The sequence below is a fragment of the Equus asinus genome, chromosome 1 (assembly GCF_041296235.1).
Source record: "Equus asinus isolate D_3611 breed Donkey chromosome 1, EquAss-T2T_v2, whole genome shotgun sequence".
Lineage (NCBI taxonomy): Eukaryota > Metazoa > Chordata > Mammalia > Perissodactyla > Equidae > Equus > Equus asinus.
Window position 1 is genome coordinate 124,717,019 of NC_091790.1, and position 22,201 is coordinate 124,739,219.

Here is a 22,201-nt window from a genome sequence, read left to right on the forward strand (position 1 = left end):
TATAATACCCCCAGCAAGGTTTGAGGCATCACCCAGTAATTAAAAATGAATATTTCTGCAGTGAAACATGGAAATATTCACAGTAGGTAGGCTAAATAAAGCCTGTAAATAGTCTCACATCAGTTCAGAGCAGATTTTTGCCACTACCAGATGAGTTTTGAGATGAAGTTTCATGGAAAAATTGTTTTCAGAACATTTTAGATCTTAGAACTGCGGAAGTGACTGTGGACTGTATTGACGGTAACGTCCAGTGAGGAGAGTCCTAGGAGTTGCGTTTTAAGGAATGTTAATTATGAGATGGGGGAGATTTGAAGAAGTTGAGAAAGGGGAGAGGCCGGTCTAGGTAACTTTAGTTTTCAGGCTAGAAAGAGAATCACTACTTCTGCTAAAAACGGGAAGTTGAGGAAGGAAGCGAGTTTGGGGGAAAGGTTAAGTTTAAACTTGCTTCTCACGAGATTCCCTTTTGCTTTTCTTGTATTCCATATCATGGGTAAGTGAACGTGAAAGTTTAGAAGTGTTGGAGTAGAGAATTTCCGCTTAAAGTGAGCTCTGAATTTCCAGAGCCTACGGACTGATGTTGAGATACTGAAGTAGTTCTCCGTGGGACCGATGGGAAGGGTGTTGCCAGATAACTCAGAGTTGTGGCCCTGCTCACTGGAGCAAAACCTGGAAACTAGACTGAAAGGAGTGGAGTAAGGTACTTGTCCCCTAGCAGCATTCTTTTCTGTATGGTTGAGTCGTTGCTGGGGCCATATTGATAATGATATAAGTAGATTCGGAAGTGGTCATTGTCGCAGCAGCAGTGGTAGCTGACATGTTTTGAAGGCTTACCCTGTGCCAGGCCCTGTTCTGCAAGCAGTCTAGTGTGTCTGTTTCTGCCTGTGGACTGGGTCATGGCGTCAGACAAGGTGGGAAGCATTAGCCTAGGTACCTGTGTGATTTGATTCTCAGTTCACTTTAAAAATCTGGAATATAATAATTAATGCATGAATGTGAAGAATTGAGTAGGTTTTAACTTTATTGCTGTTCGGTAATTTTTTTAAAAAATCTACTTCGATAAATGGACTTATACATTAGTATTGTCATATAAGTAAAATCTCTTAGAAATAGGGACAAGTCTTTTTTTTAACAAAAATGAAATAAGGTCCAATAATTATTCTAAAAATTAGTTTAATTACTTTATATTTACTATATATGAATATGTGCTTTTATTTTATGATTCATAAGTTTAAAAGCAAATTTTCTCTTAAACTTTCATTCAAATTCTGCTACTGACTTGTATGGTTTGAACTTTATGTTTTTCTTCTATTATTATAAGGATATTGGACTAGATAATCTGTAAGGTTCCTTTCAACATCAAATTCTGTGATTCTGAATGTTTGTTTCATCAAGTCGAAGAGAAAGCTCAAACTACAACTTAAAGGAGATTCTTTTTAGATTATGCTGTGAGTGTAGATAAGATGCCAGAGGAAGAAGTGAGAGAGCGAATGGCATAAGTTTGCACCTGCACCCTTTAGACAGACGCTAAGAAGCACGGAAATAAGGATTGTGGGAAATAGAAGAACATGCACGGTGTTGACCAGAAATGTTTCCAATAAGAGAATGATCAGTAATCATTCAAATTAGTAATCACTCAAGTGAATAGAACATAGAGGAAGGAACCTGGGACCTGGAGTTAAAAAGCCATGAGTACATTTCTGGCCCTGACTGCTGCTTTATTGGAGCTTGATAATCAGTAAATTACTTAATTTTCTGAACCTTGCAAAATGAGAGTAATAACTACCTTGCCTTCCTTAATGGTTTTTCAAGAGGATCAAATGATGAGTTAGAAAGTACCTAATAAAACTTAAAATATTCTTAAAAACTTGTTATTGCAAAATGGTGGATGAGGGTCCTGAAAGGGTTGTTGGATTTGATGATTTGAGTAAAACTATTATCAAGGGAGGAAACTTGAAGGCAGACTAAAACAAAGTAGAGGCCCTCGTATAATATTCAGTAGAAAAGTTTGGCAAGGCCTGAGTGGTAGAAGAGAGGTGGGCTAGCATAACAGATGCATTTCATCGCTATTGCAGTTTTGTATGCACAGTTGTGTTTCTTACTGGATTAGGAGTAGGTAGAGAGCAAGGCCTGCAGCTCATTCTGTTTTCTCAGGGCCTTGAATAAAGTACCAGTTTTAATAAATAGCTTTGTGAATTCAAACTTACTGAACAAGACTTAACTGGTAAGGAAAAATTTTGTGATACAAGTGTGTACATGGATGTCTATTTAAGATGGTAAAGACTTAAACATGTTCATAGATTGAAGGGAAATTGAAAAAGGATTTGTTTCCTCAAGGAAATGTGAAAGAAGGGGATAGGATCTGGAGCCACAAATGAAGGTGATAGTCTTACTGCTAAGAGACTATTCCCAGCAAAAGGCACCAGACCTGCGGTGGTCAATTCAGTTACCACGGCATTTTGTTGCTAGAAATGGTTAAATACTAGAATTCATATTTTAGTATTCAGTGAAATACTAAATTCCTTTTAAAAAGTCATGAATCAAAAAAGGTCTGGCTAGCATTACTGTTACGTAACATTGTCTTGGGAATGCTGGCCAATGTAATTAGACCAAAAAACAAAATAGGAGTTGTAATTATTGAAAGGGAGGCAGCAAATTTATTGTTTGTAGATGACATTGTGTAACTGGAAAAGCCAAAAGAATCAACTGGAACATTACTGTGAGTAGTGAGATTTCAATATGACAGCTAGTTATAAAATAAAAACAAATATTAATGGTTTATCTAAAGTGTTTTCTTGATGGTCTTTAAACTGAAGGCCTATCCATATGGGTTAAAATGAACGGAATCCTCATTCTTAAATACTCTTTTTTTGCATCTGGGGAATACACAGACTTAATTTAATCTTATCATCTCCAAATAAATCAAATCTGTTTTGAATAAGACATAGTCTATGTTAACTTTTTAAAACTTTTGAATTAAAGCTGCAGCAGTGAATACATTTAGAATGACTTTAAGGAAATCCTTTTTTTTTTTTTTTTTTAATTCCTTGTGGTTTGTGATACTTGCTGTATTACTTGGTAATGCCAGGGAAGGTGTAATCTGATCTGTGAGCCATATTTGGTAAATAATAATTTTGTGTGGAACCCACTGTTCTATCAGTAAGAGGAAAATTATTGCCCAAATGTAAGGCTTTTCTTTGACCTTAAAGCATTTCCTGACTTAAGACCAAGTTATATCATGCATTGATTCCCTTTGTTTTTTAAAAGCACTGTATTCCAGATCTATAACCTTTTAACAAGAGGTGTGTTGACAGAAGTATTTTCTGCTTTACTTGGAGGGAGAAAAATAACTTGTCTTCTCGTTTACCATGAATTTCCTTTATATCCTAAAAGTATATTGTTGTATTTGTATTGATACATTTGCTTTATAGCTGTTCTGAAATCAGTGTTGCTACATGAGTTATATCTCTTAGGATGTGATGGAGTTGTTTAAACTTGTTTGTTAATGCAGCTATTGCTTTAGTATTTATGAAAACAAAACTTAAGTATACCCGTATGGGGCTGGCCCCGTGGCCGAGTGGTTAAGTTCGCGCGCTCCGCTGCAAGCGGCCCAGTGTTTCGTTGGTTCGAATCCTGGGCGTGGACATGGCACTGCTCGTCAGACCACGCTGAGGTGGCGTCCCACATGCCACGACTAGAAGGACCCACAACGAAGAATATACAACTATGTACTGGGGGGCTTTGGGGAGAAAAAGGAAAAAATAAAATCTTTAAAAAAAAAAAAAAACTTAAGTATACCCATATGTTTAGAACAAAAAAATGTATTTTGTTCTTTAGTAATGCAGAAAAATGTATCAAATACTTCCTATGTGTCAGGTTGTTAGGAAACTTCCTCAGAGAGTTTAAGTCCAAGGCCATACGGAAACCAGATTTGAACCTAGATCTGTCTCTCTCAGAATTGTTTCACCTACAACATACCATCATGAAAGATGGAAAATTCACGTTTTTTAAAACACTCTTTTTCTGTTTTGCTTTATTATGTTGCTGGTTACTAGAAATGCAGGGAGTTAAGTTCTTATTGAATCCTTGTCTCCACTTTTTTTCTGTCCTGTTAAATTCTCAGAATCTGCCATTGTTTGACAGCAGCAGAGAATTCAATTTATTTTGACTTCTGTGGGTTTCATTTCTTAGAGAAACTCCTAGGAGTGCCAGCTCACCAAGCATAAGGACATTGTTTCCAGGCCCTAGTAATCAATTAGTACAGCAGTCTACCGTTTTTAGCATCCTGCCATTCCTGTAACTTTGTAGTTGCACATTTTTTTGTTTTTCTTGTTTTTTTAAATATGGGCCTAACAAATTTAAGAAAAAAAATCATTGACTCTATTTTGGTAATGGAAAAACTTTCCAGTGTGGTTAAGAACCGCGACTTGTGAGCTGTCCCTTGCCTCCTCCTCTAAGAATTGCCATGTATTTTTAAAAATTGGAACTTGAAATTCAGTTCATCGCTTGGATGTATCTAAAGCATTTAAGAAACCTCTGAGAATTGGTTGTACGAAATTACACGAGCATTTAGAAGACGATTGGGAATAAGATAGCAAAAGAGAAGAACAAAATGACCTGAAAATGAGGACTTTACAATTCCAGTTTTACCAATGAAAATGAATCTATTGTTTTTCTCTTTCTGTTACACTGTGTGGTCCCATATTGGGCAGTCTTGCTAAAAGCCATTAGAGATTGCATAAAGGCTACTGTTTCTAGAATTGGGAGTCTAGCATAGAGTTGGATAGATTGAGACAATGACATACCTAGTGTAAATAGCATCTTTTGGTAACTTGTAATTTAAGAAACCCTTTTTCCACTTCAGAATATTTTATGAGAGAGACACTGGGGATACCTCACTGCTGTTAGCTCTCATTATGTTATCTGGTCACATTTCTTGTTCTGCCTACCTCTAGTTTACTCTAGTTTCTCTTCTGCTTTCAAGGCTCCAGACCCAGTTCCTGGACCTGCCCTGGAAAAGAAGTATCCAGTAGAGATGAGCTCACTGCAGTTACTTAATTAAAAATTTGTAAGCTGCAAAAATGGCAATGGGCCAACCAAGGACAGCTACAATTTGAATTTTTCTATTTCCAGGTATGCAAAGTCCATGGCACCAGTCAAGCTTAGCCTATGTAACTGCCTTATTATGAAATCTATAATAACCAAAACTTTACTTTCAAAACTTGTGGTTATCTTGCTTTAAAGTGTAGTAACATCCGTAACATCTAGGTAACATGCGGCTAGTGTTGACTTTAACATACCTTTTGCCTGAATATTTCTTATTTAACTTGTTTGCTAGTAGTAGCAAACTAATGCAGAAAGTTTAAGAAAAACAAATTTGAAATGCTATTGAGTTAAGCCCTGTAAATGTACAAACAGTACTCCTGTCTTCATTGAAAAGTAAACGTTAGCAATGAGACTGTTATTTGTTTAAAAGGTTCACGTATATTATAAGTAGCTTAGGGAGTAAATAAATGAAACTAGTCCTCTGTCCTGAGATCCTCAACTTTTCTACGCTACGAATGCATCAGGAGTTAATGTAGTCTTCAGTAATCGGAAGTCTTTAGTAAGATTTCTGGATAGAACCAAATAACGTGTTATGTAGTACTTTTGCCTGGAGAATGTAACTATGTTTTAAATGTAAATATGTAACTAATATTTGCTGTATTTTTACTTGATTAAAAAAGAAACCAGACAAAGTCATGAGTAATTGGAATTGTCCTGGAATGTAACAACAAAACGAAAAGCTGAGGTTTCCTCCTGCCTTAGATTTTAACCAAGAGACAATTACTTAGGAATAGTTAGAGGGCTGAGGTCAGTTAACTTTTAAGGACATTTATTGCTTTTACCAATTTGTATAGGTTTAGAAACGGAATTAATCCATAAAAGGTGACTTTATTTACTAAATGGGTGGATAACCATACATGTTTTTGATTTTAAAGTTTAATTCAGATAGATTAGAGATTACCCACAATTGATCAGAAGAATTTTATATCCCAATTGTGATTTTAAAAGGTGATGCTAATATTCTAGCTGTGCTTTATATTCCCTCCTTCACTGTTACTGCATAGTGAATTTAATGTCAGCCAAGCTAGTCAGCATTAGGTCTTTGATTATGTGCCACATTATTTATTTGGTATTGAAAGAATAAGGTCTCACTGAGTATAGAATTAAGACTGGAAAGGGAGCTACTACCAGAGTTATTATAGGATCATTACCACTGTTAGGTGAATTGAAGGGGAAATTAAAGAGAGAATTGCATCTGAATTCCAAGTCTTATTAGTTGTCATGGGGACTATTAGTAATGCTAAAATTTTTCTACATCATTGAATGCAAATTGTGTATAAAACACTGTCCAAGGCACAGTAAGGATGTAGAAATGAGTAAACTTTTCTTTCATTGAGTTTACAGACAAGTGATACCCAAAAATATCATAATAGAGGTACAAACAATATACTTGAGTGTACCAAAGAGAATCAACCTTGTAGGGAAGATAATATTTCTACTGAGCCTTGAAGGATAGATAGAATTCTTTAGAGAGAGGGGCAAGAGTATTTCTAAGTTATGGAAGTAAAGTATATAATCAGTTCTGGAAGTTGTGAGCAGACTAGTGTGCCTCAAGAATAATGGCGTTCAGACAGATATGACAGGAAATGGAAATGTCATACATGCTTTCAAATGTCAGGTGAAGGAGTTCGGACTTAACTCAGTAGGTATTGGAAATCCATTAAAGATTTCTTAGCATTGGCACACTTAAGTCAATGAGTTTTTTGAAAAGCTGACTGCAGTACAGTGAGGGTTAACTTGATGAAATTAAGATTCAGCAGTAGTGCTCCCTAATAATGGACAACATTTATTGTTATATATGTGACGCATTATTATGTTGTGAAGAGGCATGTGTAATATTGTGAAGAGTTTTACCTGCAGTTCCTTGTTAAATCTTTACTACAGGAATGTTCTGAGAAGTAACTGAAATAATACATGTTAACCATTTAGCACAGGACCTGGCCCATAGTAACTGTTGACCAGAGTGATTATACTGTAAGCTCAGAGAGAAGTGTTCTTGTCCACCTTTATGTATGATAACTTTCTGTAAGGGTATTGTTAGTTGGAGGACTCTTTAAGCTTAAAATAGTAACAATAAACTTCTTTTTCTACTACCCCCTACCTCTTTCTTTTAAACACTTAAAACCATCTCATTGGTGAATGAGTACTGCTTACTCAGTTTGAGGGCTGCTTATTAGTTCACATTGAGTTAGCCTTGGGTGAACAAAAAGGGAGCTGGCTTTTATGTTTAAACAGTGGGTTGTAAATTAGGAGATAAGCATAGAAATAGTCATGTACCTAAACTGTAAGTCCATAGGTAACATTTAAGTCAAAACGTAGCTGTATACCTTATCTGGCAAGCATCCTGGTAATTGATAATTGTTGCAGCTGTTAACTGTATCAGTAACAGTTTCCACATAGATAACGTAGGCTTTGAGTTATTTGATAGTATATGTAGTTGGCTGAGTACATGTACTTTCAAATAACTCATTCTATTCTGTTCTTACTCTCCTACCCTCATATCAGAAATACAAGTTATGTTATCGGGAAATATATAGGAAATAATTTTACAGGGAAAATATTCTCAATTGTTTAGGCTTAATTTTACAAGTAATACATGAATATATATGCTTAGAAAAATTATAGCACAACAGAGATGACTAAATCTCCTTGGACCATCTTCCATCCATGTGTCATTTACCCAGCCCCCTCTGCAAAATAATTAATTAGTACGTATCCTTTCAGAACCTTTTCTATGCACTCATATAAAATATCTGTTTAAAAAATATATTTTTTGTAAGCTTGTCTTTTTTTAACACAAAGGGTATCACGATACATGGATTCTACGTCTTCTTTTTAATTTGGTAATGTCTTATAGGTCTTTCCGTATAATTATTTGAATATTTTACTCCACTTTAAAAAAAAAAACACCACTTAGGGGCCAGCCCAGTGGCATAGTGGTTAAGTTTGTGTGTTCAGCTTCGGCGGCACAGGATTGGTGGATTCAGATCCCAGGCTCGGACCTACATGCCACTCATCAAGGCGTGCTATGACATTGTCCCACATACAAAATAGAGGAAGACTGACACAGATGTTAGCTCAGAGACAGTCTTTCTCACAAAAAAAAAACAGATAACCAGCCAGCTTCCTGGTATTCCTTAGTATTGCTATACGGTAATTTACTTCTTCATTCCTCCATGGACATTTAGGTTTTTAGTAATACACTGAGGTAACCACCCTTGTATGCTCCTCTGTAGACACTGTTTCTAAATTAGTTGCTTTAATTTATATAGATACAGATAGAGAGATAGAACTCTGGTACTTTATTATTAGTAACAAATTTCATTGGGCCCACCTCACAGTAGCAGTGAGTGGTGACACCACAGTTGCATACTGCTGGCTGAGAATGCTGAGGGCTGCTGACTTAGTTGGAACTGTGGATATCTCTTAATATGTCTCTCCATGAATCTCTTCAGTTAAAAAAAATGGTATAATAGTTGTCCTCTCTGCTTCACATGTGGGGAAGATAAAGTGAGATAATAGATGTGTGCTTTAAGAAATCCAATGTAAAGCTGAATTCTCTGAAATTATAATCTTCTCAAAAGCAAGAACTACATTTTATTCATCTTCGCATATTTAGAGCACATTGCCTGGCCTATAGTGGGCAATGTTTGTAGAATGGATCCCAGAAATGAAGGTGAACCAAAAAGTGGATCATACCTCTGAGAAAGTTCCAGACGAGTAGAATTTTCTTAGATGTATCCTTTATATTATCTGGAATCTGTACATTTTTCACTGCAGATTTCCCACCTTTCCAGCCTTCTCCCTTCCCTGCTGCACTACAGCCTAATGCTTCAAGTTTATCATGGTCCTTTATGGCCTTTTCCCCTACAGGAACCATTGTCTGCAAGACTTCGATTCTTAATCTCTGATGGCTAGGCTCCAGCGCAGCATTCTTTGAGAGGTTTCTCCACCCTTTCCTCAATTCCTAAGTTTTAGGCACTTCTTCCTCTTGACCTCCATTGCAGCTTATACACCTAAATGGCACAGAGTAAATGTTGCTGAATGAATGCCTGCCCAACTCTGGGTCTCAGTGAAATGTCACAGAACGAAGCAGGGCCTGGAGCTTCAGAGATAAATTATCTGAATCGAGAAAGTGAGAGCCATGTTGCTGTTGCTGACCTGTGGGATGCAGCATGTATGGTGCAGAGGAGGGCAATTAAAATCTTCTAGGATATACCCCCTACCTCCCCCACTTCTTCTTAGGTGCCACTTTCTTTAATGAATCCTTTCTTTAGCTCCTGCCCTTCCCTCACAACTGACTGGGCCCTCCTTTGTTTCCCCTGTGTGACAACTCACTTATGACATATTTTGTTGTTGTGTTTGCCTTCCCTTACTAAAAGGTCAATTTCTTGAACATAGACAACTGTGCCTTTATTAATTTTCATATTTTCAGCACTCATTATAGTAGAAAGTAAGTAGTAGGACTCAACAAAAGTTTTACTGAGTAAGCAATATATATAGTTCATATGAAAATAGAATATATAAAAATAATACATCAGAAAATGTATTTCATAAATCAAATTAAGTAGATGATCACTTTCATATGTTCTTATGGTTCAGATTTCATTAGGAAAGTCCTTATTGATTAATAGAGAAGTATTTTAGGGTGACATTTCTTTGTTCAATTATATTATACAATTAAAAATATTATTAAATTAAATTAGAGAATTATGAAATAGATTTATATATAATAAGTCTGCTGAGGTAGAAATTTCTGTAGAGTTCTGAGATTGTTCTTGACCATCTAATATAAAACTCATTCACCATAACTATAACGAAACTAATAGCCAAGTGGACAACAGCTTCAGTGTTAGATTTTAAATACTGAACAAAATTATTATATTGTATTTTAGAGACTTGATTCAACTTAATATTGTTTTAACGTTGCTCATCTTGAATTCTCTATAATTTCTTTTTAAGATTCTGAATACTATTATAGTAATGAAATCTTGTTTCAATGTTTTCTTTTTGCACATAGATTTTTATATATTTTTCTCCCTTAGCAGATTTAGCGGTCTCATGATTCACTGCAGTTGTCAAATTACCAGTCAAGTGTATGTGTGTAATTTAAAAATTGCTGCTTTAACTTTTTGTTAATTAGTAAAGGTTTTAAGAGAGCAGTAATAACTATCCATTTACACTACGCTCTGTCTAGCTCATGAACTTAATCATCACACTGCCAATGCCATAACACACACATACCCACTGGCATCTGCCCAGCAGTCCACTCTGGGGAGAAGTCACCTGAGGGCCGTGACATTAGAAAGAAGATGAGCAAATTATATGAGATGAACAGGAAAACATGGGCCCAAGTAAGGGATTGAAACTGCAAGGGGACCACTTGGTGAAACTTCTCATAACTTTTTCTGCATCTTCGTATTAAGGTGCCATTTTAGATGAATATTTTAACCAAATTATTACAATTTTCACATCGTTGAGTTCATTGGTTCATCACAGATGTTTATGTTTGAGGTAAGATGAAAACTGTTTCTTGCAAATGCCTTCGTTTTCTTTCCTCCTCTTTTTTTCTCTTTTACTCATAAATAGGAACTTATTCTCATAGCACATATTTATATCATTTTCTTTTAAAGGTGATATTTATGCACAGGATGGATTACCCAAAAATTATAGTAGAGAAGGGGCACTGAAGTAACTTTGTTTCCATCGGAAAGCCCTCATGTATTGGAAAATAATAATGAGGTATGAATTGGAAAATACACACAGGGTAGTTAGTTATATAATATGTTTTTATGAATTATAACCATTCTGTCTTAGATTTGTTGCACTTTTCTTGATCTTTAGAAAATGGTAGCACTCACCACAAACCACAATACATAAATTGCCAAGTGTGGCTGACTTGCACATTCCTTTTAGAAAAACTTATAACTAGGAAGCCTTTTAACCATAAGAAATGGTCAGCATTCATGGACTTGAGGCAGTGTAGTAAATGAGAAAATTGGGACGTTTTCCTTTTAAGAGGAGGTAGTACAGATCATTGTGTTACTTCAACTATCAATGTTTATTGTTTTTCTTTAGAAAGTAAATTATTGTGGGCTTATAAGGTTGAGAAATCCATTTTCTGGTAACATAATCCTTTGCTCCCTTCAAGCTTTTAAATAACACTAAATCTGAACATAATAGCTAACTTAAAGTAAGTAGCATTTAGATGACTAATTTGGGATGTTTTTGTTATTTTTGCAAATAACTTATCTATGTAAAATGATTTCGTATTACAGCTGTTTTATGCTAAGGCTTATGCTAAAGATGGATTATAATTATCTTGTTTTTAATCTTAAATGGTGATAGTATTTGAATTTTAGATTTTTGATTGCATAGCTATAATTCTTAAGTTTTAACTCAGGAAAGTAACTTGATGACAGAGATTTTGGGAATAAGTTTGCTTTGCCTTAGTAGAGTTGTAACATCATGCTACGAGAAATATAATTCTAATAATTTGCTGTTAAAAATAATTTTGAAATATTTTATATTCAATTAATGACATTTGTAGTTTCTTTTAAAGTTAATGGGATGTGAAGTGCATCGACTGTTACCTAACTGGCTTTTGATGTAATACTTACGTAAGACATCAGTAATGTAAAAGGTGTTAAAATAGCAGATAATAGGATTTTTTTTAGGTTTAATTCTCAAATTTTCCTTGAGACGAAAAGGTTTCAAAATTTGCTTTAGCTTTAATTTTAAAAATTATAGCATCATTCATTTATTCTTACTGTACGTCAGTGCTTCTGTCTATGGTGTGAAGATATTGTTTAACTCACTGCACAATCTGATCATGTCAGCCAGTCCACAGAAGAGATGACAAATTATGATTAGTAATAAGAAATTATTAACATCATACTAACAACCAAATATGTAAGCTGAAACATTTTGCCTTCTCATTAGGAATCCTGGGGAAGTTAGTGTTAACGATTGTTAAGGTCACAAGGGCTTTGCAGTACAGACAGTTCTGTTAAAATTTGACATATGTGTTCCATGCTATGCAAATCATGCAGAAAAAAAAATCCAAAGGGCTTATGGAGAAAATGGAATACAGGGTACAACAGTCAAAAACTTCATGAGTGAACATGAAAGATAGGAACCTAAAAAAATATGGTAGTATGATTTTACATGTTAAATCGTTAAAAAACATATAAATATTTATACAATATTAATAGAAATAAATACCATGCTTTGCTTTGAAAAAGACCTGAAGTTTGCTTTTGGAAGTGGGCGTAGATGTGGCAGCTTGTTGTTATGAAGTGGTCGAAGAGTTTTCTGAAATCAGAAAGAAAGTTGTAATGCAAGATGTGGGTGGCTGTGACCAATTGCGGACAGATGTGGTGAGCGGAGGTAGCTGGCAGATGTTTGAGGTGTGTTCATATTTATGTTTTGTGTATTCATCTGCAGCTTGTTTCAGCTGCGTATTCACCTAGGTTTCCTAGTGTTTCACAGATGAAATCATAACAAAATTCACTTAACACTCATATTGTTCCCTAATATTGCATTGGAACAAGTTTGCAGCTTCGAAACAAGTATTATAGGATAGCTGAGGGTAAGGGAAACAGTTTATTTTGGAGGAATAGATACCTCTTTTTATAGCAGTCTGTAAAATCTAGATGTATTCTGATGCATCTTTAGAGATTTATTGAAGCAGATGATGTACTGAGCATCTCCCGCTTGCCATATGCTTTCTAAGTATTTAGCATGCAGCAGTGAGCAAGGGCATCTCTCCACTTTGGAACGAACATTACGTGTGTAGAGAATTTTGTTTGTTGTCGAGGGTTGGTTTTAAGAAGTAAAATCGGATAGGTGGATGGGAGAGGCAGTTTAGCAGGGAATCTGCTGGGCAACAAGGCTTTTCTCTAATCTCTTAAACTGTATACTTCTACAAGATGATTTCCTGGGGTCCTGTCCAACTCAAGATTCCATTGTTTACAAAGAAAATTATCATCTCTAGAGATTACTGTGGAAACCAGAATTAAATTTTAGGATGGTATATATGTTAAAATGGGAAGACCTCCTTACCTTCTTGTCCATAAGCTAAAGGAGGATCCTAATGCAGTTGAGAAGTGAATTTTAGTTTTGTATATTTTATCCTATTTCTCTTTGATATTCAACATGAACTATATTTTTCTTTGTTAGAATAATTAAATTTGTTTCAGTAAAACTCAACCATGTAAGAATGGGGCAAAGATAAAATGATGTATGTATATAGCTTGACCGAGTAATGCTGGAACTTTCGTGTTAGTGTATCTCTAGGCCTTCTATAATAAAGGCTGCCATATACGCACAGCCTTCAGTGACCTCTCTCATCTTCTCCTCTAACTGCTCCCCACCTCCAACTCCTTCTTCATAATCCCCTTCTTTCCTCCTGTCCCTCATTTCTTCTTTTAGCTGGACAGGTGACTGACTCACTGTCTCCAGAACCTGCCTAGTATTTTGGTTGCCTTGCTTCATACTTTAGCCCTCTCATTTAAGTGCCCGTGATTCAAACCCTCTTGCTCCCTCCCTCAGCCCAGAGAGCCCTTTAAACACCGATAGCACAGTGTTTACCACTTATCTGGCACTTACGTACAACCTAGTATTATTTGGTTTTTCAGGTAGCTTTGTCCAGGTTCCCCAGTTAGACAAGTTATTTGTCCCATATACTTGGGAAAGGAAGACCTCACAGGTTCAGTCAACTCCTTCAGTATTCTGCAGCCAGAGTAGCATGCCGACCTGTTTGCTAGGTTTTGTTCCTTTGTACTTTGTGGAAATTCATGATATTTAGAACAAATAATTATTACTGTTAGTGTTTGTATTTTTTGCTAGAGGCCAGGCAGGTGCAATACAATTAATTTTCACTATCTTACCACTAATCCTTGAAATTCTTTGAGTTATCGCCATTTTACAAAGAAGGAATGATAGTATTAATGGATAACACTCATATAAGCTATTTTATTTACTTATGTGCTTAGTATGTGCTCTTTTTTATTATCTTATGTGTATAACTCATTTAATTCTCGTAATCATATGAGAGAGTTACTCTGTCATCACCACTTTATAAATGAGGAACCAGGCACAGATTTTAAATGATTTGCCCAAGAAACACTGCAAGTAAGTGGCAAATTAAATTTCATAAATAAATGAGCACAAATTGTAGAATCCTAGAATTTGTAGGTAACCAATCGCGACTGTGTCAAATACTGTGCACTTTATATACATTATCTCATTTAATTGTCTCATTAAATGAGACAATGCTCACTAGTATAGAATTGAGATCAAAATATTAAGCAATGTTAGGTTATCTCTGTTTTTAACTGTTAACTGTTCTTTTGCCAGAAAATTTTAGAAACAAATGGCTATAAAGTAGAACACTTTTTCTAGAAATTCTGCTCTTAGGAAATTCTACTCTTTAGAAAAGTTTTTAAGCCTGTCTCAGAGTGACATTTAATTTATTCATTGATTTCTTTTTTTGATACCCCTTTAATAGTAAAGGCCAGTACTTCAACTGTCAAGTTTAAATTATATAATCTAAGTGGTTTATACGAGGTACATTGCCAGTTACTCCATTTGTTTTAGAAGTTGGATCTCTGGGAATTTAACTTTGCTCCATCGTTTACTTTGTATGGTACCTCCTGGTCAGGAGCAGTCAGCTGCTAACATTGACAGACTTTTCCATATCTTTATAGTCATTGTTTTGGGGTTTTGTTTGTTTTTAATGTGTTGTCAAGGCATCGTGTTTGTTAGAAAGTAACGGTCTCATCTAAATCTGTCACTTCACTGGGAGAATGATGCTACATCCCCCTCGCCCCTCCTCCCTTTCTCCCTGTGTCCCCTGGGATTAGAATTGCAAGAGCTTTGCTGTTTTATTTGACTTGATAAAAAGCCAGGATTTGGTCACATATGTTATTGACTATTGTATGTCACATTAATATAATATTACATATGTGTGTGTGTGTCATATTAATATTCTACAGTTTTTTTATTAAGGACGTGCACACTTTTCTTCCCAAAATGCTAGTATGGGAAAGGACCTTGGAGATACAGTCCATCCTTCATAATAGACTGAGTGGCTAGGCTATAAAGGCAATTTAAACACTGAATATGGATTTAAGCAAAAATTGTGAAATAAGTAATTGGGCAGATGGGCATAGGAGTGGAGAAGCATGGTCTATATATATGGGATAGGAACTGAGTCTTAAAGCTAAACCTTCATTTTCCACAGTTGGAAATCTGTAGATAATGTGTAAAATTGAAAAATCAAGAAATAACCCTATAATCATCTTGTTCAGGAATGTGGAGAAACAGCTCAAGAGTTGACAGTGGTTACCTCCATGGAATAGGAAGAGAGTGGGGAGGCACAAGGCAGGGAAATTGCTGGTGTCCCTGATAAACTTTATAGTATGCTTTGGCTTTTAAAACTATGTACATGTTTTCTTCTTGAAAATTTTATTTAAATGTTTCATTATATAGAATGTGCCATGTTAAAATATTTCCTGAACAGAAAATTAAGGTATTTAAAAGTCAACTTTTGTATGTAGGTGCTGTTCAGTTGTTTGGGCTGAAAGGAATGTTGGCCTTCAGGGAGAAAATTAATAGTGACTGTGTAATGTTTTATACATAATGTAACCAAGAATATTTTTCTTCAGGTGTTCTTAAATTGTATGGTAGGATTATCTCATCTCCAGTCAGATTTTAATTAATGCCAGTACCAAAGATGCCTTTCAAATGTTTTGTCTGCAGCCCAGACCACTTGTCTCAGCTCCAGCCCCATGTATCCCAACTCCTTGCATGATATCTCTATTTTAAGGTTTTAAAGGTACCCTAGATGTTACATGTTCAAAACCAAACCTGTCATCTGCCCCTTTGTTTTCTTGGACCTTTTCCGTTGTTCCCTAGTTCATATATGTGACTGCCATGCAGTTGAGCAAATCAGAAATCAACCTTGACACCTCCTACTTCACCCCAATTTCTAATCCATCACCAAGTTCTGTTAATTTTTATTTCCTAAATATCCCTTGTTTTCCCTTCTACTCAGTCTCCATTGCTGTCTCTGCAATATAAGCCATTACTTCTTCCTGGCTGGACTATATAGCGGTAGTTTTCTAACTGGTCTTCTCCTATATTCTTTTGCCCTTTTCTCCATACTATAGCCATTCTTCATATATAATGTGTTTTCCTGACCATCTCACCTTCCCTGCCTCTGAGCTTACATCCTTGAATAGCTTTCCGTTACTCTGAAGATAAAACCTCCAAATTTTAATGGCCTATAAAGCAATTCATGATATGGGCTCTTTTTCTTGCTCTCTGCTCTTGACAGTTTTTCCTCATGTACTATGCTCCCTTCCAATCTATGTTTTTGAACGGTGCAAAAGAGATGAGAAAAAATGGCCATGATAGTAACAAGAAAGACTGAGATGGCAGACAGCACATCTGGTAGCAGGAGGAGGCAGGCAGAAGATAAAATAGTTACCTAAATTACGAACTCACATTGATGTGCCTTTAATCCAGGAATTTCTGTGACCTGGAGAGCAAGGACATTGACTCCAATACTTATATCTCCAGCACAGTATCTGCTGCGTATGGCACTCCTTAAATTCATGAGTCTTGGATAAATAGATGATGATAGTCCAATTTTAAATACTCTTATTCAGTTGCCTCCTAAATTCCCAAATTTTGATTGGACCTATAAGTCCCATTGCTTTTCTTTGTTGTTGTTTTTTAATCTGGAGACCATGGTCTCTTCTTGTGGGTATAGTTAGCTGGGTTATACTCTCAAAGAGTCCTGGAAATTCACCATGATAAATGATGGTAAATTTGAAGACTTGCTATCATAGCTCAAGGTCTGAGTGAGCCATTAAGTGATACTTAGTACTCTGCACTGTCATAATAATTATTGAGAGGTCAGAAATAAATTGTTTACATACTCTTTAAGAAAGGAAAGAATAGGGGTTGGCCTGGGGTTCGCCGGTTCGGATCCCTGGTATGGACCTACACACTGCTTATCAAGCCATGCTGTGGCAGGCGTCCCACATATAAAGTAGAGGAAGTTGGGTACGGATGTTAGCTCAGGGCCAGTCTTCCTCAGCAAAAAGAGAAGGATTGGTGGTAGATGTTACCTCTGAGCTAATCTTCCTCAAAAAAAAAAAAGGAAAATATGGCACATTTTATAAACCTTTCCAATGTATTTACTGTTAGATTCTGTAGTGGAGTCCTCCTAGATGATTTGAGCTGGCGGCAGTGTAGGAGCCAAAACTTTGTACCTAATGCTAGAAACATTTTTGTAAAGTATGATTTCTTTATTCTTTTCTCAGAAGAGCAGTCATTTTGCATCTACCATAGAAAGTATGTTTCTGTTTATTATTAGAAATAATTTTCCAGATTAAGTTATAGGGTAGTTCTTGATTTTCCTTCTGAAATTAAGTAAATGCCTGTTTGTTTCAGTAATGTGTTTAGTTGTAAAACTTGTTTACTCACCACAAAGGCTACATTTAAAAATTATCATCTTACTTTGTTCTTAAAGTTTACTTTTGCTGGATGTAGAATGTGGGTTGATTGTGTGTTTTCTGTTTCAGCACTTATATCATCTCATTTTACTATCTTCTGGCCTCCCTTGTTTCTGATGAGAAGTCAGCCTTCATTCAAATTGTTGTTCCCCGTGTGTCATTTTCTTTGGCTGCTTTCAAGATTGTCTTTTTCTTTGGTTTCAGCAGTCTGACTGTTCTGCCTATGCATGGTTTTCTTTGGCTTTTCCTGTTCACGATTTGTTGATCTTCTTAATCAAGATCTTCTTTTTGTTTGTTTTTGTTTTATTTTGTTTTTTTAAGACAAGCTTTGGCCACTTTTATTAAAGAAAAACTTTGCGTGATTTACTTTTCGCCAGTCTGTCCTGGCATGCTTTTAATGATGTGGGGATCACCTGGATCAATGATAGCCGGTGTGTATACTCTGTAGTGTTTTCCACACACTGTGCCAAATTCAATATTATTGCCACTGTAGTGATGGACACCAGTTTTGGCCAACATAGCCAGATTTCCTCAAGGCTAGGCACTTTGTGAGGATGACCCAATTTTGCTTTACTTTGTCTGATCATTTTCAGAGTCTGCTTGTACCCCCAGCACATACTTTGCACTTTTCATAAGGAATGGAAGCCTAGAGTTGATCAGCTCCAGCAACTTCTTTGTCTTGTTTGCAGCCACCATTTTCCTGCCTTAGGTGTGGGATGGCCCCGAAACAAGAGTAACTACCAGGGGGCTAGGGAGCCAATCAACATCTTCATCTGTAAATTTATATCGTTTACTAACTTGGGGAAATTTTTAGCCACTGTTTCTTCAATACTTTTTTCTACCCCATTCTTTCTCCCTTTCCTTCTAAAGGATCTCCAATTACAGGTGTGTTAGGGTTTTTGATACTTTCCCACAGGTGTCTGAGGTTTGGTTCCCTCCCTCACCACCACTACCATTATTTTTTTCCTCCATCCTTCAGGTTGGAATAATTTTTATTGCTTTTTCTTCAAGTTCACTGACACTCTCTTCTGTCATTCCCATTCTGAGGTTAAATCCATCCAGTGAATTTTTTATTTTAGAAGTTTTATTTTTCACTTCTTAAATTTGCATTTGTTTCCCTTTTTTAATGGTTTCGTTCTCTTTTTTTTTTTTTTTTTTAGCTGAGAGACTCAAGCATATTTGCCCTTACATCCTTGAGCCTACATAGTTAAAATAGTTGCTGTAAAATCATTATGTGCAAATTCTAGCATCTGGGCCATTTGGGCTTGATCTCCTTTGGTTGCCTTTTCTCTTGAACATGGGTCAGTTTTTCCTGTTTCTTATGTGAAATAATTTTGGATTGTATCCTGGACATTGTGAATGATACATTGTAGAGACTCTAGATTCTCTTGTGTTCCTCCAGTGAGTATTGATGTTTGGTTGGTTGGTTTGCTTGCTTCTTTCTTTGTTTTGTTAGGCAGTTAATTTAGCTGGACTCAAACTATAAACTCTGAAATTTTAGTTCAGTTATTTTAGCCTTAGCCTGGCTGTGTGGAATCTATCACATAGGTATAATTTAGGGATCAGAGATCTGTGCAGAATTTATACATAGAATTTAGTGCTTTTCTCCTTTCTGTGATTTACTCAACCAGGTTTTCAGCTGTTGTGGTTATGCCAAAGTCATTTGGTTCATTAAGCAAGTAAGACTGCAGGTTTTCTGTCTGGGTTTTAGCTACCCAAACCAACTAGGGCCTGTTCTCTGGCTAAAAGCACTTTAAAAAAAAAAAAAGGAAAGTCACCCCACACTATTCCATTCTTCGAAGTACTGACTCCCTTCTTCTCCTCCCAGCCCCAGCACCACCAGGCCACCCCCGCCCAGTCCAGCGCCCCTCTGCCTCCTGCCTTCAAGTAGTTGGTTTTTATACTGCTCTAGTATTTGTAGTTGTTGTTCATGAGAGAGTTGGTCCGGTAAGAGCTGCTCAGCCATTACAGGAAGTGAGGCCCCTGAAATACAGTTGTACGTTTGAACGATTTTCTTATTTGTGTACTTGATGGTCTTTAGTAGAAAGCAGGCAAGTGTGATAAGAGTTTTTCAGAGAACGTTAGAGATTTCTGTATATATGTTTTAATAATGGAGCAAGTTGAAAATTATTTTCATGATTCATCCTTCTAAATAATAAAGGTGGTCCTGAATTAGACTGACTATATATTTGCCCCTTCCTTAAATTGTGTATAAATTTCCAAATTTAGATCATTTGAAATGTGTTTTGGAAGCAAAGTAATATGAAGAAACCATGTATTAAAACCTTCATTTCATCCAACAAATGTTGCATCTTTGATCTGGATCCTGGGGAAACAGCAGTGAACTTCAAAGTTCTTGATCTTGTGGAGCTGACATTTTCAGGGTAGATAGATAAATACATGTCAGGTAGTGATAAATGCTATAAAGAAAAAGCAGGGTATGAGATGTGATGGGGAGACAGTGTGGTATTATTTTAGATAGAGAGATTGGTTGGGAAAGATGTCTCTGAGGAAGTGACATTTGATCAGAAATCTTAATGAAATAAGAGCAGAAGCGGGGCGGGCCCGTGGCCGAGTGGTTAAGTTCGCGCGCTCCGCTGCAGGCGGCCCAGTGTTTCGTTGGTTTGAATCCTGGGCGTGGACATGGCACTGCTCATCAAACCACGCTGAGGCAGCGTCCCACATGCCACAACTAGAAGGACCCACAACAAAGAATATACAACTATGTACCGGGGGGCTTTGGGGAGAAAAAGGAAAAGATAAAATCTTTAAAAAAAAAAACAGAAATAAGAGCAGAAGCCATGCAAGTATCTGAGGGAAAAGTATTCCAGACAGGAGAGCAGCAAGTCCAAAAGCCTTACTAGAGGAATGAGATTGGCTTCTGTGAGAAATAGCCAGGGCTGAGGGAACTCAAGAAACAAGAATAGTGGGAGATGAAGTCTGGGGGGGTGGTAGTTTCCCTGGGGCCTTATGTTGTAGGAGCTTGAGCAGGAGGAAGAACTGCTCTGACTGACTGTTCACAAAGAGCACTGCGCTCGATAGAATGGGCACTGGGGAGGGAGGAGACCAGCTGGGAGGTCTTTGCAGTAGTCGTCTAGGTGAATGATGATGGCAGCTTAGACAAGAGCAGCAACGGAGGTAGGGAAAAGTGGTCAGGTTGAGAATGTATTTTTTCAGATAAAGCCAACAAGACTTGATGATGGATTACATGTGGGATGTGAGAGAAGGACCAGTTGGACGCGTGTTGGTACTATTTACTGAGTATGCGTGTGTGTGTGTATTTTACATAGAGGTAGATTTGGGAAATCTGTAATGCAAATAAATTGGTTTGGCAGTGCTTTTACCTATGAGTTGTAACTAAGCTTAAGTCACATAAACAAAAGAATTATCATTTAATCAAAGGATAATAAAAACCAGAAAGACTTTACTATGTATGATATCTAAATGAGCTTTTATTCTGTTAAAGACTCAGAAGTTCTATCAAAACTCAGTTTACACAAGAATAGTTTAATATCCACTGTTCTGCTGAAAGCTTTGTACACAGTACTGGGTACAGGATGATTGACAGAAGAGGCCTAATTCCTGTATTCATGGAGTTTACACACTTGTATTTTTTTAAGCTTATGTTAGCGAGGTTAAAAGAGAAATATGACAGCTAAGAAACTTGTTTTAAACAGATTGTCTTGTTGTTAAATTTATCCTGAAATGAAATGTGTTTTAATTATTAAGCAAATGGCATGATTTTAGATATTTCAATATGTTATGTAGGTTTAATATACACACATACTATTTATATCCCAAAGAGGCTTTCAAAATTAAACATGGTTTTTGTTAGGAATATTAGGAATAAAAATAAAGTAGATCTCCACTTTGGCCACACATTAGAATCACTTGGGGAACTTTTAAAAATCCGTGTGCCCAGGATGCTCCCCAGCCAATTAAATCAGAACCTCTGGGGTTGGGGCCCAAGCGTTAGTATTTTTTCAATACTGATTTAATAGAGGCAGAGGGAATAAATGCTCCTAAGCCCCTGAGAAGGAGTTGATTACGTACTTAAGGATTAAGTATATCTGATAATTAAGACAAAATGCCAGATGTATTGGGTTATAGGTCGTTTTTAGGCAAGGCATGCAAAGTCATTTGTAGAAGCAAACTTTTTCAGAATCCAAACTTGAAGAACTTTAATAAGAGTAGATAAGATTACTTACCTCAGGCCGTCCTCTAGTCATTACGAAAAAAATGTGTATAGTTAGTTACTCATTGTCCCCTTTTAAAAGAATGAGGGAAGACAAGCTTGACAATAATGTCTTACTTGAATGCTCTTTGGCACAGCCGTTATAAAGCATGCAGATACGTAGTAATTACACAGTCTAGAAGTTTGCCATCAGGAGTTGTAAACTGAAAAGACAGTATAAGTATATGGAAAACATTATAGAACTAAATAATATTTTTATAGTTTATATTAAATGTTAGATACTAAAGCACCATACCCTTTTGTATTGAAATTTTTAAATCCACAGCAATATTCATTCTATAATAAGTTCTCATTAAAATTTTTTTTCTTTCTTTCA

The 22,201-nt window shown here is 36.3% G+C and overlaps 1 protein-coding gene and 1 pseudogene across 3 annotated transcripts in view; one reads left to right on the forward strand and one right to left on the reverse strand.

The window, feature by feature from the left end:
• The window catches only part of TAB2 (TGF-beta activated kinase 1 (MAP3K7) binding protein 2), a 77,919-nt gene that overhangs the window by 20,630 nt on the left and 35,088 nt on the right, over window positions 1-22,201 (forward strand). The window contains exons 2-3 of one of the 3 annotated variants that reach the window (XM_044768394.2): window positions 4,982-5,130; window positions 10,737-10,845. The exons of 1 other annotated variant lie outside the window; for it this stretch is intronic. The gene's annotated coding sequence lies outside the window, so the exon portion shown is untranslated. The remainder of the gene's footprint in view (window positions 1-4,981; window positions 5,131-10,736; window positions 10,846-22,201) is intronic. One more of the 3 variants, XM_044768383.2, reaches the window with a different exon arrangement.
• On the reverse strand, window positions 10,853-22,195 carry LOC139045038 (large ribosomal subunit protein eL30 pseudogene; annotated as a pseudogene).